We start from the raw sequence: 14,996 nt of genomic DNA, 5'->3' as shown, positions 1-14,996 counted from the left end.
CTTTGCTCAACGTCACAATACTGGTGTCTATTGGAAACAATGTGTTTCTCTTTCAGTTCTTCAATTCATCGTGACTAAAGAAGTTATTGCAATATAATGAGTGTAAGAAATAGTGAGAAGCCATCATCACTATAACGCACTATGGAAGCGTTCCTCAGATAAGAAAATGATTCAAAATACAACTGGAGAGGAGTATGTGTGATAGCTAGATTATTTTATGGAGGAACCTTCTAGCAATGCAAGGAAGAGGCATGTAAGTAGATCTATCTATTTTGGTTTGGTCAACTCATAAATAAGATCATGATTAGACCTTTAAAAAAGTGACTTAAATAAAATTAGAATATTAATATGACCCGTTTAGTCCAATGGACTAAATATCCTTAAGCCGAGTTAACCTATAGGCTTTAATTAGGTTGACCTAATCAAAAATTTTAGAAAATAAATTTAATAGTTAGTAATATGTACATAAGTAATAAATGTTAAATGAGATTGTGTGAAATTTGTTATGTGAAGATGAGTTGATAAAAAATATGACAACAAAGATGAATGTCAAATTTGACAAGTATTTGAGTGAATATTATATCAATATTGTATTTGGATGTTCTTGACCTGAGACAAAGTTAAATTTCATAAGCTTTTGTTATAGAAAACTTTGATTACCGAGTGAATAAGCTGAAAGAGGGTTATAATCTATTTGGTGAATGTGTAAAGCAAGTAAATACATCAAGTTCATATTTACATAGTACTTCATCAAGAGACACTCAATTTTACCCAATGCCAAGGAAATCAAGAGACACTAAATAGTTATTAATAGTGCAGGTCAATTTAATTTTAAACAACTTCTTTGTTTTCAATTTACAATAAATCACTTTTAATTTTTTTTTTAATATAAAATCTTTTTTATTTTTATTTTTTATTTAGGACCAATTTAATGTGATGGCCTAGCATAATGTGATGGCCTAGCATAAACCCAACTTGAAAGAAGACAATTTCTAATGTGTGTTTGTTTCGGTATGACAATCAAAAAAAATTATATGGATAGACATTTTTCTTTGTTGAATTGTATCTTCAATCACCGATGTTTAGTCTCGGACAATTGTTTGTTGTTATTTCAAGATTAAAAAAAAAAAAAACTTAGAATGCTTATTGAAATTGGGGAGGGTGAATTTTATTCGCTCATGATCTCTTTTTCTTGTTTAAATTTTTCTTAAAATACTCTTCTAATTAATTTTCTGTTTTAAATAAATTTAATTTAAAAATATTTTTTTATTCACTCTTCCTTCTTAAATTTTATTTTTCACTTTTAATTTTCTCGTTCTTTAAATCTTAACATTTCACTCTATTTTTGTTGTTTACAAAGAATACAAAATATAAATTAATGTCTTAAATTATACATTCTATTTATAATTTTTTGTAATTTATTTCATATAATTTATACACAATGGGTAATTTGAAGAAGAAATAATTTAATGGATTTTTTTGCAAGTAAGGTACATAGTCAATCTCAAATTTTTAAGGTATTCTTTTGATTTTTGTTAGATTTCATATTTTTTTTATACTTTTGGAAAAAGTTTTCTAAAAGAATTTTTTTTTAGTATTTTAGAAAGCACTTTCTAAAATAATAAAATTATTATTTCAAAAAGTATGTTTTAAAAGTGTATAAAATACACATTTCTAAAAAGTATTTTTTGAAACACTATTACTATTTCGAAAAATACTTTATAAAATTATATAAAAATTCACTTCCAAAAAATACTAAAACACTAATTTTATTATTTTAAAAAAATAATGTTTTTATAATTATAAAATAAATTATTCTATAAAGTTATTTATGAAACATTAAAATTAATGTTGTGATAAGAGAGAAAAAAGGATATATGTAAAAAGAGAGGGTTGAATTCTTGAAAGAAAAAAAAATTAACCGTTAGAGAGAATGGGAGGTTAATAAAGTTAAGAAATTTGAAAATAAAAAAAATTAAGGATATTTTGGAAGAAAAAAATAATAATAGAGGTGTATTTAAATTTTTTTTTTTACATATAAGATTTTTGGACCCTAAAATATATAATAATCATGTACATAAACAGCCCATGATCCAACAGTGAATATTTTAGGGTGCATACAATTGTTAAGAACACGTAGACGGTGAATATATGGGGTCCCTGATCCTTTTGAAGAACATGATCAAGGGTATTGGAAGTAATTTTTGGGCCTCAAAAGTGGGCCCATGCGTATGCACGCCTTCAGGCCCTACGAGTGGAAACTGGTCGGGCCTGTGTCCGACGGAGATCCAGACAAATCTACCTTAGCCGCCACTAAAAACAAATCTTCAACCAATTTGAACATATCTTGCATGTCTCTCCATGATTAATTCTAATTAAAATAATAAGCATGAAATTAATTCCTAAATTCAATTTGAGAAATACAAATGAAAGAAATTGAATAACAACAATAGAAAATACTATTTGATAGAAAAATAATTTTTTATTCGTAAAAATTATAATAACATCAATAAAATTCGAATAAAATACATACAAATCACAGTATATATGTTCATGGATACAATTATATATATACTAACCTTTGGAGCATAATTCCTAGAGAAAGCTTTGCTCTCACTTTTTAGGAAAAGTGTTTAGTATAGATTTACTTAACGAGTTCACAAATTTAATCTCAATCATCAAATAAATACATAACTTATTTAACAGCATTACAAAATAGTAAAGACTAAAAATAATAATTCTATATTTTAAAGATAGGAAAAAATATAAAAAAAAATAATCAAAATTAAAATGTATTCATTTTGTAAAAAAATAAACATATATTTAAGTTTAAATTATTTTATAATTAAAATTTATAGGAAATAAATAATTGTTTTTCTCAATATTGTTTGAGTTTTTTTTTTGACTTTTCGCTCAAACAAATTCGATTAGGGGTAGCTTTTTTGGTCATGATTCCTACCTGACCTCTATGTTGCGCTTTAAGGCTCATGTTTGGCCTTTGGGATTTAGAACTTGACTTGTAATTTTCATTTGAGGCTCAATCTTGGCCTGTGAAGGTTCAAACTTGACCTTTTCGCCTTTCTGGGGTTCGAACTCGACCCTCAATATAATACGCGCGAGGTTCCTAACATGCGACCTTGGTTGAAAATGAGTCGTGCCAATGGTTCGAATTCGACCTTGGCTTAATATGATTCGTGCCAAGGTTCGAATTCGACCTTGGCTTAATATGATTTGTGCCAAGGTTCGAATTCGACCTTGGCATAATATGATTCATGCCAAGGTTCGAATTCGACCTTGGCTTAATTGATATAATTTGTGTTAAGGTTCGAATTCGACCTTGGGTTAATATAAATCAAGACAAAATGAAACTAGAGGAATAAACGTAAAATGAGTCATTTTTATTGATGTTGTGAGTGTGCCTCGTTAAAAATCTTCTCAGCCAAAGCCCGTTATTCTGTTTTTCGGGACAAAAGACTGAGTGAGGAAAAGAGTGCGCAACCTATTTGTACATTTTAGCTGAAGTAAAACTTGAGATGCGTGACATTCCAAGTTCGCGAGATGGTTTTACCGCTGAGCTCTTCTAGTCGGTATGCTCCGTTCTCTAGGTCTTCTGTAACTCGGAAAGGGCCATCCCAATTAGGTGCGAGTTTCCCATCTGATGGGTCTCTTCACGCTTCACCTTGTAGTCACCATACCAGGTCGCCTGCCCGGAAAGAGCGAGGTCGGACTCGCGTGTTGTATCTTTTGGAGGCTCGAAGTTTGCAAGCTTCTTCGTGAATCCGAGCCTCCTCTCTGAGTTCATCAATTAGCACTACTAGAAAAATTAATATTTGTGACGAATTTTGTGACGGAAAAAATAGCATCGCTAATAGTGACGCATTTTGTGAGGGAATTTTAAGTTTTGTGACGGACTATAATTTATTGACTTTTGTGACGGATTTTGTGACGGAATATATTCCGTCTCTAAAAATCCGTCACAAATTTCGTCATTGAATCAAAAAAAAAAAAAAATTTGTGACGGAAAAATTTTCGTCTCTAAAAATCCGTCACAAATTTCATCACTAAATAAAAAAAATGTTTGTGACGGATTTTGTGACGGAATGAACTTCGTCTCTAAAGAATCCGTCACAAAATTCGTCACTAAAATGAAAAAATTTAGTGACGGATTGTTCCCTCTCAAAATTCCGTCACAAAAAGGTTAAAATATTTTTTGTGAAAAATTTTGTGACAAATTGTTCCCTCTCAAAATATTAAATTTTATTTATGAAACTTTTAAATTTAAGAATTATGCATAATTAAAGAAAATATGTTAAATTTTTTTTAAAAATTAATAAAATTAAAAATATTTTATTTCATTAAAGGACTGAAAAAATTATGAAATTCATTTAATTAAATAAAAAATTGTCAATTTTGAACATAAGAAACTAAGACATTCATTAAAAATATTTTAAAAAAACTTGTGAAATTAAAAAAAAAGAATATCAATTTAATTTTGGCTTAATTACATTTTTGATCCCTCAAGTATTGTAATTGTACAATTTTGATCCCTAAGATTTTAATTGGATAATTTTAGTCCCTAAAGAATCGTAATTGTGCAATTTTAGTCCTTTAATTTTTAATTGAACAATTTTAGTCCCTCAAAAATCATAATTGTGCAATTTGAATCTCTCCCATTAAAAATTTAATAATTTTTAAATTTTAATATATATATATATAATAATAATTTAAAATTATACAATTATTTGCTTATTTAAGTTAACATATACTATAATTTTTATTAATGTAACAAATGATATATATTTATTATTACTAAATAAATAAAATTTATATATTATTAATAATTTAATATTGCTAATAAAATAATATCAATAATATTTTTAGTATATTTATAGATAAATTGATAATTTGATAAATATAACTTAGTATATATTAATATACTTTTACAAAAATATAAATATAGTAGATAAGATATGTATATTTATATTTTTGTAAAAGTATATTAATATATAATAAGTTATATTTATCAAATTATTAGTTTATGTATAAATATACTAATAATATTATTGATATTAATTTATGAATAATATTATAAAAATAATATATATATATATTATGTATTTATTAATAATAAATATATATCATTTGTGTGACACCCTCTACCCCACATACCATAACACAAATAACAAAAATTGAATGACATAATCTTTTTCATAATTGAAATACCAAACATGTTTCATTCAAATCAAAACTCATGTATTTGTGGAATTAAATAGATATTCATACATCTCACACAACAAGGAATACAACAGACAATCAAAAAGAAAAATATAAACTTGCATAGTTTATTTGTTTCACTTAGGGTTCTCTTAATTAAGTATTTTTAAAACTAAATATTTCTTTTTTATTCAATTATTTTTACCTAATTAATTAATTTTTAAATTAAACAAATTTTATCTTATTTTTAAATATTATTATTTTTTTAAAAATTAATGAAATAAAAATAATTTAGAGAAGATATTGAACTGAACCATTGAAAAAGTATAAAAAAATGTTCAACAAAAGTAATATTTTTTAGAAAATATATAGTTTATGTAATTAAAATAGTGTATGAAAAGTATAAGAAAATATTTAACAAAAATAATATTTTTTAGAAAATATATAGTTTATGTAATTAAAATAGTGTATGAAAAGGAACTATATAAAGACGGAAGGAAGTAGTATTTTTTTCTTTAAAGAAGATATAGTTAACTGTAATCGATAATTAACAAGAATTTGTGATTAAATAAAAATATTTTCAAGAACATATAATTAATATATAAATTATTTTTTAAAATTAATATTTTTATTTTATTTAATTATTTTCTATTTAATAAAATAAATTTTTTAAAAATAACGTTTCCTTTTCACTGAATTATTTTTTAAAAAATTAACATTTTTTATTTATTTATTTTTTCTCTTTTCATTTAATTATTTTTAACTTAATTAATTAATCTTTAGAACAGAAATATATATATCTCTGCATATTCAGAAAATGGGAACATCCATTATTAGAGCTTATATATTACTTTAAAATGTAATTAAAATACATTGATTATATATATATATATATATATATATATATATATTCTCAATTTAATAATTATTATGTATAATAATAATATAATATATAATTTAATAATTTTTTTTATAATATTTAATCATATATCTAAATTAATTTTAATTAATTAACTTTTAAATAAAGTTAAACTTGTCATAAGTTTATGTTGTGTATCTTTTGTAAGTTAAAATTTTTTTGACACTGTTTAATTTATTATTATTCATTTTTATTTAAATAGATCAATATTTTTAGTGTAATATAAGTTTATTTTTTTAAATAACTTGTAGCCTATGCTTTTAAACTAAATAGATTATAGTAAAACTTTTAATTTAATTTATTTTAAGAGTTTTTTTGAAAATAAGTAAAATTAATGTCTTTATATATTAATGATGAATATTTATGCATTCAATAAGAATTTATATATTCAAGTATAAAATTTATCTATATATAATTTATTATAAATTTTAATTATTTATAATAAATATTCAGCCTAAATATATTTTGAAATACTAAATTATATATATTATCTATATATAATTTCATGAAGACGAGGGTTTAAAAATACTAAAAATATTAAGATTTAAAAATAATAAAAATAAATTATAGAAATATGATTAAAAATAATAAATATGATAGGTGAAAAAACGAAGGTTAAAAAAATATATTTAGCAATATTTTTTAAAAAAGAATAAAGGGAATGTACTTAATAAAAAAAGTACAATTAACAACTAGAAAGACAAATAAAACGGGTTATGGGTTGGGTCCTACGAAATATAAAGGGATTTAGAATTAGGGTTTTCAGATTTTGTCTTCCGAATTCACTGCCACCGCGAGTAGCAAGCCAGAGATGTGGCACAAAGGTTTGGAGGGTTTCGTCGCTGACAGTTTCGAGTGGGTTCCGAATTCTCTGTCAATTGCACTGTCTGGGAGGAGGAGAGGGGGGATTCGAGGTTTATTGTTCTTCCACAGATTGAGATTTGGTAAGGTTTGAGATTATGACAACACTTTTTGTTCACTCTTTTCAAAAAATGTAACACATTATTGCTGTAAAGAAATTATAGTTTGATCTATGCTGCTCGAAATGTGTTAATACTATATCATTCAGCTATATAATTTTCTATTATATATAATTTTTCTTTTAGGATTTATTATTTTTTACTCATGAAATAAAAAACAAACCAACTTTTTGTTAACTTTTTTTGTTTTTTTTTCATAAGAACTTGTCTAATGATTTTTTGAATTATAAAAACACAAAGAAATGGATCCGTATTTTGTCTTTTTTGGATTTATTCACATAGGGTTACATTGCTAGCATCTTGACCATCTTTTGTCTTTGTTTATAACCTCTATTAATTAAATATTATTTTTCCAATTTTTGTCTCAAAAAAAATCTTCCTCTAAAACAAATCCCAAAATCTAGAATTTCCCTCTTCAACTTTACAGGTTACCTCTCCAAAAAAATAAATAAAATTGTGATTTCCCTCCCTAAAAAATCACAAACCCCACAACTTTACAGAGGCTTGGGGTTTCGGCGGAAGAAGGGCCAGAGGGGCTGGCAGCGGTAGGAGTTGGGGTTTCGGATGGAGCAGCAGTTGCGGGGCGTGTCGCGCTTGGCTGGGGGCTGTTTGGAGGAGCGCCTGACTCGGACTTGGCCCATGCAGGTGACCTTGGGGGAGGAGGGCTCCTGGGTTTCGATGGTGGTGGCGTTTCTCCAGCGGACGAACATGGGGCTGGACCTGGACCTTCTGCTCCTGCTTCCTGCATTGCACCTCAGGAACCGCATCAATGGGGGAGGGAACTTGTCGCTCCGACCCGGACTCGATATGGCTTTGCCGGAGAGCTTCATCTCTATCTCTCAGACTCACTTTGCTTCGAGAGTGTGAGGGTGTGAAAAGCAATCCAGATGGGGGTGCTCGCTTGCTTTCTGCAAAATGCTTTTCCCATTTTTGTTTCTTTGCTGTGGACTTTTTTAATTTTATTGCATCTTCGCAGTTCGCACGGATGGCTGAATCTCAATCCTCTTTACTGTCAAGATCTTTTTTTTTTATTATTATTATTATTATAGCAGTTTTATTGAGTTCATAACTATACATGATTTGCTTAATAATGTGTACCCCTGAATTGATGAAATTCGAAACTATAATCTTGTCATTGAAAGGGCTTACAAAAAGCTTGCACTTGATGCTCTGGTGATTCAGCATGGGCGTTTAGCTGAAAAGAAGAGTAAGGGTTTTCAGGTTTTATTTATTTCTTTGTTGCAAGATTTATGGATTATTTAATATGGTATAATGCTTTTATGTATGCAGCTGTTAATAAAGAGTGAAGGAAGCAAGGCTTGGAAGCAGGGATTGGGGTTCTGTGATACTCCATCCATCTTCGTGGTCCTCATCCAATGATTCAACCTATCTTCAACCTTGGTATTGGAATGTTGGGCTTGTCATGAAATCTGATAGTACAGTAGATCAGCTCAAAAGGTATCCAGCATTAAGCCAATCGCTAGTGGAAGGTAGTGACAAGTTATACAAGCATCGAATTTTAAGTTAAGCCTGTTTTAAATTCTGGAAAATACTATTACATCATTATATGCAAAAAAATAATTAGCTTGCTTCAGGTTGCTCACATTTTTGCTTGGAATTCAAAATTCCGAGCCCGAAGAGTTTGTTTGGAAAATAACATAAATTTATGTAAAATATGTAAAATAAAATAAAATGGTTTGATTGTGAGAATTTTGTCCCGAATTTTAGTTCTATAAGTGCCCTCAATTTTAGCTGTCTGCGCATTAATTAGAGTGGAAGGAACTTAGGTCATTCAAATATGTAATCTTAGATTTCATGCTTAGATTCACGTATATATAAAAAAACATTATTAATTAAAAAGTCTTCTATATAAAGTCTAACATAATATAAAACAAATAGTTTTTTTCTTTATATATAATATATATAGTATTATATATGAAGAAGAATGAACTTTGATTTATTTTCCCGAGTTTTAGCCTTTAATTTGGTGTAGCAGAGTCAACAGTGTTGTTATATGTTCATGATTCAATAATAATGGATAGATATGATAACAAGTATCTAGCCTCCTCTTTTTAAAGACACGTGTAACCTAAAATTAGGCATAATAATATAATAATAAAGTTTTCATTACTAAGTAAACAAATTTATCTGAGACATGCATGACATGGTCATAGAGCAATGCCCCTAAGGAGCAACAAGTCAAAACCACTCATTCACTATAGTTCCAAAAACAACAAGGAATACGTGACTCTCAACAAATTTTAACCAAATTCAAAGGTAAACGATGCAAAAGGTGATGCTGGATTCATGCATTGATTTGTGATGATTTTATCTGAATTATTGGTTGTTCAATGAATCTCCTTAAATACATGGTTATATACATTTTGTTTTATTGTTTTTCGTAGGTATAGTTTTATAACTTTAAATATATTAATGGTTCTATTGCAAAGTCAGATTAAGAATTTTTTTTGTATTAGTTCTGGAACGCCCATACATGGGCTTGCTTGAACTCTGTTGAAACAGGCTCGCAGGTGTGCGCTTTGCTGTTGAACAAGAATGAGCGTGAGTTGCTTAGCTCGCATGGTTTCACCCACAACCAGCTCTCTCTTTGGAAATACACTTCAATGGTGAAGATGGCAGAGCTCAAGGGTCATACCTCTAGAGCGTGAGTTTACTTATTAATTATAAATCAATTTTTCTCCCTTGACAATCACTTCCAATTTCAGTTTTATTAGACATATGTTCATCATAAGTTTATAGGAGTTTTCATTCCTGAATTACTATTTGCTTTACTACCTTGTCATTGTATTGTCACTTAGTTATTTTCTGATATCTAATACAGAACATATTTCAAAATTCAAATCCTCATCTTATAATCTATGATATTAACTTTTGATATGAAATATTGTTAAACAGTGAAAAATTAAAGGTAGATTTTGAGGGATGAAATATTGAGAATCATTTCCAATTCCTTATGAAAAAAAATGCAATATACTTCATCATTGGTACTGATTTTTGTGCATTTAAGTCTCAAATTATACAAATGGGAAAGTTACATATCATTTTGATTGGTTGCTTAGCATTATATTTTCACTGCAATGTATACACCATTTTCATTTGAGTAGAAATATTTGTGAAGGGTATGATGAAATATTTTCACTGCAATGTATACACCATTTTATCTCTACTATATTTTAATGTATAAAGGAAATTATTAAGAACATCTAAACATGCCTAATTCTACCCAAAGTATACTCTTAACTATAACATTTTTGCTCCAGATATTGTCATGCACTCAGCTACAAAATTTATTGTTGGTCATAGTGACATTATGGCTGGTGTGCTTGCTGTGAAGGGTGAAAGGTAGTTGCTGTTTTAATGTTTTTCTCAATTTTTCAGATATTAAAAATATGAATTTGTTGTTGTTGTTGTCATTTGAACTTGTCAGTCAATATTTCATTTACAGTGATGCTGTGATTTCAATTTAATTGAACAACATCTTTTTATTTATATTTTATGAATAGATGATTTTGTCTGTTAATATTTTATGATTGATGCATATTTGAATTGTTTGAATAAATTGTTTTTGTAAGATATTTTGTGAAAAATTCCATTAACTTGATTTGTTATTAATTTCTTTGATTCTTTTTCTTTCTTTTAATATATAAGTACTTGTTGTTAAGTTTATTAAAAATAGTTATTATTCTTTATTTTTTTGAAGAAAAGAACATAGACCACTATTACAGTTACAATGTCCCCTATTTTGGATCTTAATTTTGTAACTTTATTTTTGTCCTATGCTGATTTTTCATATTTGACAACATAAAAGCTGGAAGCTTGAAAGAAAGTTTAAACGGTAAATTTAGAAATATAAAAAAGAAAGTTTAAACGGTGAATTTAGAACACTGACTTGCATGGCCATTTGATTCCAGCCATGATTCCTGGTGTTGATCCTAGCACTCAAGTTGATTTTGATCTAAGAGAGGCTACTGATCCTGGTGCTACAATAGTCATTGATAAACCTGAATCTTGAAATCAATTTTGTTATTAAAGAATTAAAAAAAATGAGTGGTGTTTAAATCTTGTTATTATATTCATAGGTTTTGAGTAGTCAATTAGATTGTTTTTATTATTTTTCTAATGTTGTAACCAATTGAAACTAGTTTTTGCATAATAATTTCTTATGGTCTTTTGCTTGTACCAATCATAAAGAGAAAACCTTTTTCATTTTTTCCTCTTTTTTAATTATTTTTCACTATTAAGTATATTAAGTCTTGCATTGTGTTTAAATTATAATGTTATATTGTTTAAATGATGTTAGTTTTTATCAAACTGTGAATCCTAATGTGGCAAACCTTTTCCTTATTGATCCAGAAGTCAAACGCCCAACTTTAATCCTTATTTGAACTACCAAGAAAAAATCAAGTCGTGCAAGGACCCTGTTTGGAAATCAAAACTAGCTTGGAACTCCTTTACAACAAATTCATTCCACTGTTGAAAAAGGTAAATTCAGTTTTATTTGGAAGTGTTTAATGACTATATCTTAATTCCTCTTTGTTTTGCATTTCTAGTGCTAGGAATGAAATAGAACTGTTGAAATGTTTATGCAATCATAGAAATTGAACAGCTGCTTGAAAAAAGAAATCCTCACAGAAATTGGAAACTTGTATTGTAGTTTTGGGGTACCATCCCAAATCTGCTCAACTTACTAACTAGTAACTACCCACACCAGTCAATTTTGTAGCACACTATTTTAATGATTCAGTTTTATTCCATGTACTGCTTTGTTGATGAAAATACTAACTTATTTGTGTTTTACCTCTGAAAAGCCTTTCATATGTTGTTTGTGACCAGATCATAAGGTATTTAGGACTGACCAAAAAATATTGGCCACATTTCTTTTTAATTCCAGTGGCTCCTGCCTTCTTTCATCATCACATTAAATGTGATAGTGGATGTTAATCTTGCTGGATGTATTTTGGCAATGTTTGAACAGATTTAATGCATGTCTGGTGATGCTTAAATTTAGACAAATAGACCCTTAGTACTTTTCTTAGAAAGCTAATATAAATAAGCAATCATTTCTTCAAAATGAGTTAAACCAAGCATGCTCTTCACATGATTAGTTAGCTTGGTAATGAAGAAATAATACGAATATGTGGTGCAGAATTTTATGGCTGAAGCTGCAAGAGAGCTTGTGTTTTTTTATCTCCTTATAATTTACTTGATCAACATGAATCGCAGGGAAAATAACTTAATAGCAACCACATTGGCTTTCTCAAAGGCAAATTAGTCAATCATGCCATAAACAGATTGAGTTTCTCTTTCAAAGTGTACACTATTTAGTATAGTATATATTTTTTCAAGATCTATAATTCAAAAATTATTTTTTTATATTTTTAAGAATTCACTTTAAAAGATCCATCTTTCTTTAAAAAATATATATATAAATATAAATATTTTTTCAAAACACTTCTCTAAAATATTTGTTTTTTTATCAAAACACATTATTATTAATTTTTTAAAAATCTCACTTAAATTTTTTTTTTTTTAAACTTGTCAATATGTTGAGTTAACCATTCCATCATAATATATAAACAAAAATATTTTTAAGCTTATAGAACTAAATTGAGTGCGAACAGTCTTATGTTGTTGTAATTATATATGATACAATTTTATTTTAGTTTATTGCCCCTGTTAGCGTGTGTGCTGTATGTACATGAATCAAGGTTATCAAATCAAGCTAATTTTTTTCACGAGAGTTAGTGAAAAGACCATGATCATAGACCAAAATATCTTATTTCTTAATTGCTATTTTCTAATAGCTGGTTGATATTAATATGGTTCATTGTTGTTTTATAGTACTTGCCTCTCGTCTGCCTCGTCTATTTATATATACTTGCAATAATTTATATATATTGTTCCTAGAATTTATTAAGTTTTACTTTCAGGTGTAATTTGTTGAAAGAACAATTGCAAAGCCATGCAGATTTGATTCGTGCTTCACAAGAAGAGTCTCGGTTGGTTCGTCAGCAGCTGAAGCAATTTATGGAGATGTTTTCTCAATCTTCTCGTCCACCCCAACCTCCTCCTACACATGATGCTGACACTGTACAATCTGATGATAATGAGTTAGATGATGATCATGATATAGATGTTTAGGGATGCATTATCTTTTATTATTATGTTTACTATGCTTTAAACTTATAATTTGTTATGTTTAAGTTTTACTATAGTACTTATCATACATTATGCTTGACTTTCTTGTATTTGTGTTTAGTTACATGTTTTTATAGAATGGAGAAATTTTTCTTAATTATTTATTTTGTTAATTTTTTAAACAATTACACAATAAATTCAACTTCTTTGATTAATTAATAAATTATTTGTTAATCACAATTATAGGAGAAAAATATATTCTTTACAAATTTACGAAAAAATAATTTGCAATTTGTGACGGATTTTATTTATCACCGATGGATTTCATTTAGTACAACAGTTTGTGATAGATTTCGCAGTTATTCATCACAAATTTAGTCATCAAAGATGCCCAGTTTGTGAGGGATTCAACCCAGTTAGTGACGGATTTTATCCGTCGCAAATTGTGATGGATTTTGTGACAAACTCACATACCTCTAAATCCCTCTCAAATAGCGAGGGATTCTTTCATCATAATTTGTGACGGACTCACATACCTCTCAATCCCTCTCAAATAGCGAGGGATTCTTTCATCACAATTTGTGAGGGATTTTGTGTCATCACAATTTGTGACGGACTCACATACCTCTCAATTCCTCACAAATTGCAACGGATTTTTATTAATTTCTAAACATATATTGTTACAAATTAGTGACGGAAATTATATTGTTTGTGATGCCTTAATTCCGTCACTAATTGTGATGGAGAAAATAATCCGTCACTAAATATTTTGTGACGCCAAATTTTGTGACGGAATCATTTCCGTCACAAATTCCGTCACTAACTTATTTGTGACGGATTTTATGAAGATTAGTGACGGATTTTTTCCCTCTCTAATTTTATTTTTTCTAGTAGTGTAGGTCTAGGTTGGCTGTCATTTCTTGGGCGTTTTGTTCACTGTCAAAGGTGTGACGCTGATGAGACGTCTCGTCGACCTCAACTGGGATCATGGCATCGGCCCCGTAGGTCAGCCTGCAAGGCGTTTCTTACGTTGTTGATTGAGGGGTGCAATGATACGCCTAGAGGATGCTGGGGAGCTCGTCAACCCATTGTCCTTTGGCGCTCCCTAGTCACTTCTTGAGTTCTCGGAGTATTACTTTGTTCGCGGCTTCTGCTTGGCCATTGGTTTGGGGTGTTCCACCGAGGTTGGAAGGTGCTTGATTCAAAGTTCCTGGAGGAAGTTCTCGAAGCTTTGCGCGATGAATTTCCTGCTGTTATCGGTGACGAGGGAGTGTGGGATACCAAACCTGCAAATAATGCTCTTCCAGGTGAACTTGTGCACATTCTCGGCGGTGATCTTCGCTAGTGGGCATGCCTCAATCCACGTGGTGAAGTAGTCGACTGCCACAAGGAGGAATTTTAGTTAGCCTTTTGCGGGGGGAAATGGTTCGAGGATGTCCATTCCCCATTGGGCGAAGGGCCACGATGACATCATTTTGTGGAGGACTTCAGGTGGTTGCCGAATTGCTGACATTCTTTGCACCTTCGCACGTAATCTTGGCAATCTGACTTCAATATGGGCCAGTAGTATCCAGCCCAGAACACCTTGGTCGCCATCGTGTTGAGCTTAGGAGAGCTTGAAGCCTAAAGAAGTTTTGATGATCACAACACAAGTGTACAACAAAAACTTACAACTTGGAAGCACAAAAACAAAGTCAAAGAAAAGTCAAGAACATGATATGTAA

The 14,996-nt window shown here is 29.1% G+C and overlaps 1 long non-coding RNA gene across 4 annotated transcripts; it reads left to right on the top strand.

Annotated features, from left to right (window-relative positions):
- The first annotated feature begins 7,062 nt into the window (after positions 1-7,062).
- On the top strand, positions 7,063-13,432 carry LOC145950873 (uncharacterized). Of its 4 annotated transcripts, none has more exons than XR_014428707.1 (6): positions 7,063-7,077; positions 7,541-8,320; positions 8,404-9,778; positions 10,395-10,476; positions 11,488-11,616; positions 13,065-13,432. It is a non-coding gene; the product is annotated as an uncharacterized LOC145950873 (long non-coding RNA). The 4 variants fall into 4 exon arrangements; XR_014428710.1 differs by lacking the exon at positions 7,063-7,077 and having other exon boundaries at positions 7,501-8,320; positions 8,404-8,603; positions 9,591-9,778; XR_014428709.1 differs by lacking the exon at positions 7,063-7,077 and having other exon boundaries at positions 7,505-8,320; positions 8,404-8,603; positions 9,637-9,778.
- The last annotated feature ends 1,564 nt before the right edge of the window (positions 13,433-14,996 follow it).

The sequence above is a fragment of the Cajanus cajan genome, chromosome 1 (genome assembly GCF_000230855.2).
Source record: "Cajanus cajan strain Asha chromosome 1, NIPB_CcT2T_4, whole genome shotgun sequence".
NCBI classification, from domain to species: Eukaryota; Viridiplantae; Streptophyta; class Magnoliopsida; order Fabales; family Fabaceae; genus Cajanus; species Cajanus cajan.
This window is presented reverse-complemented; position numbering and strand designations above follow the sequence as displayed.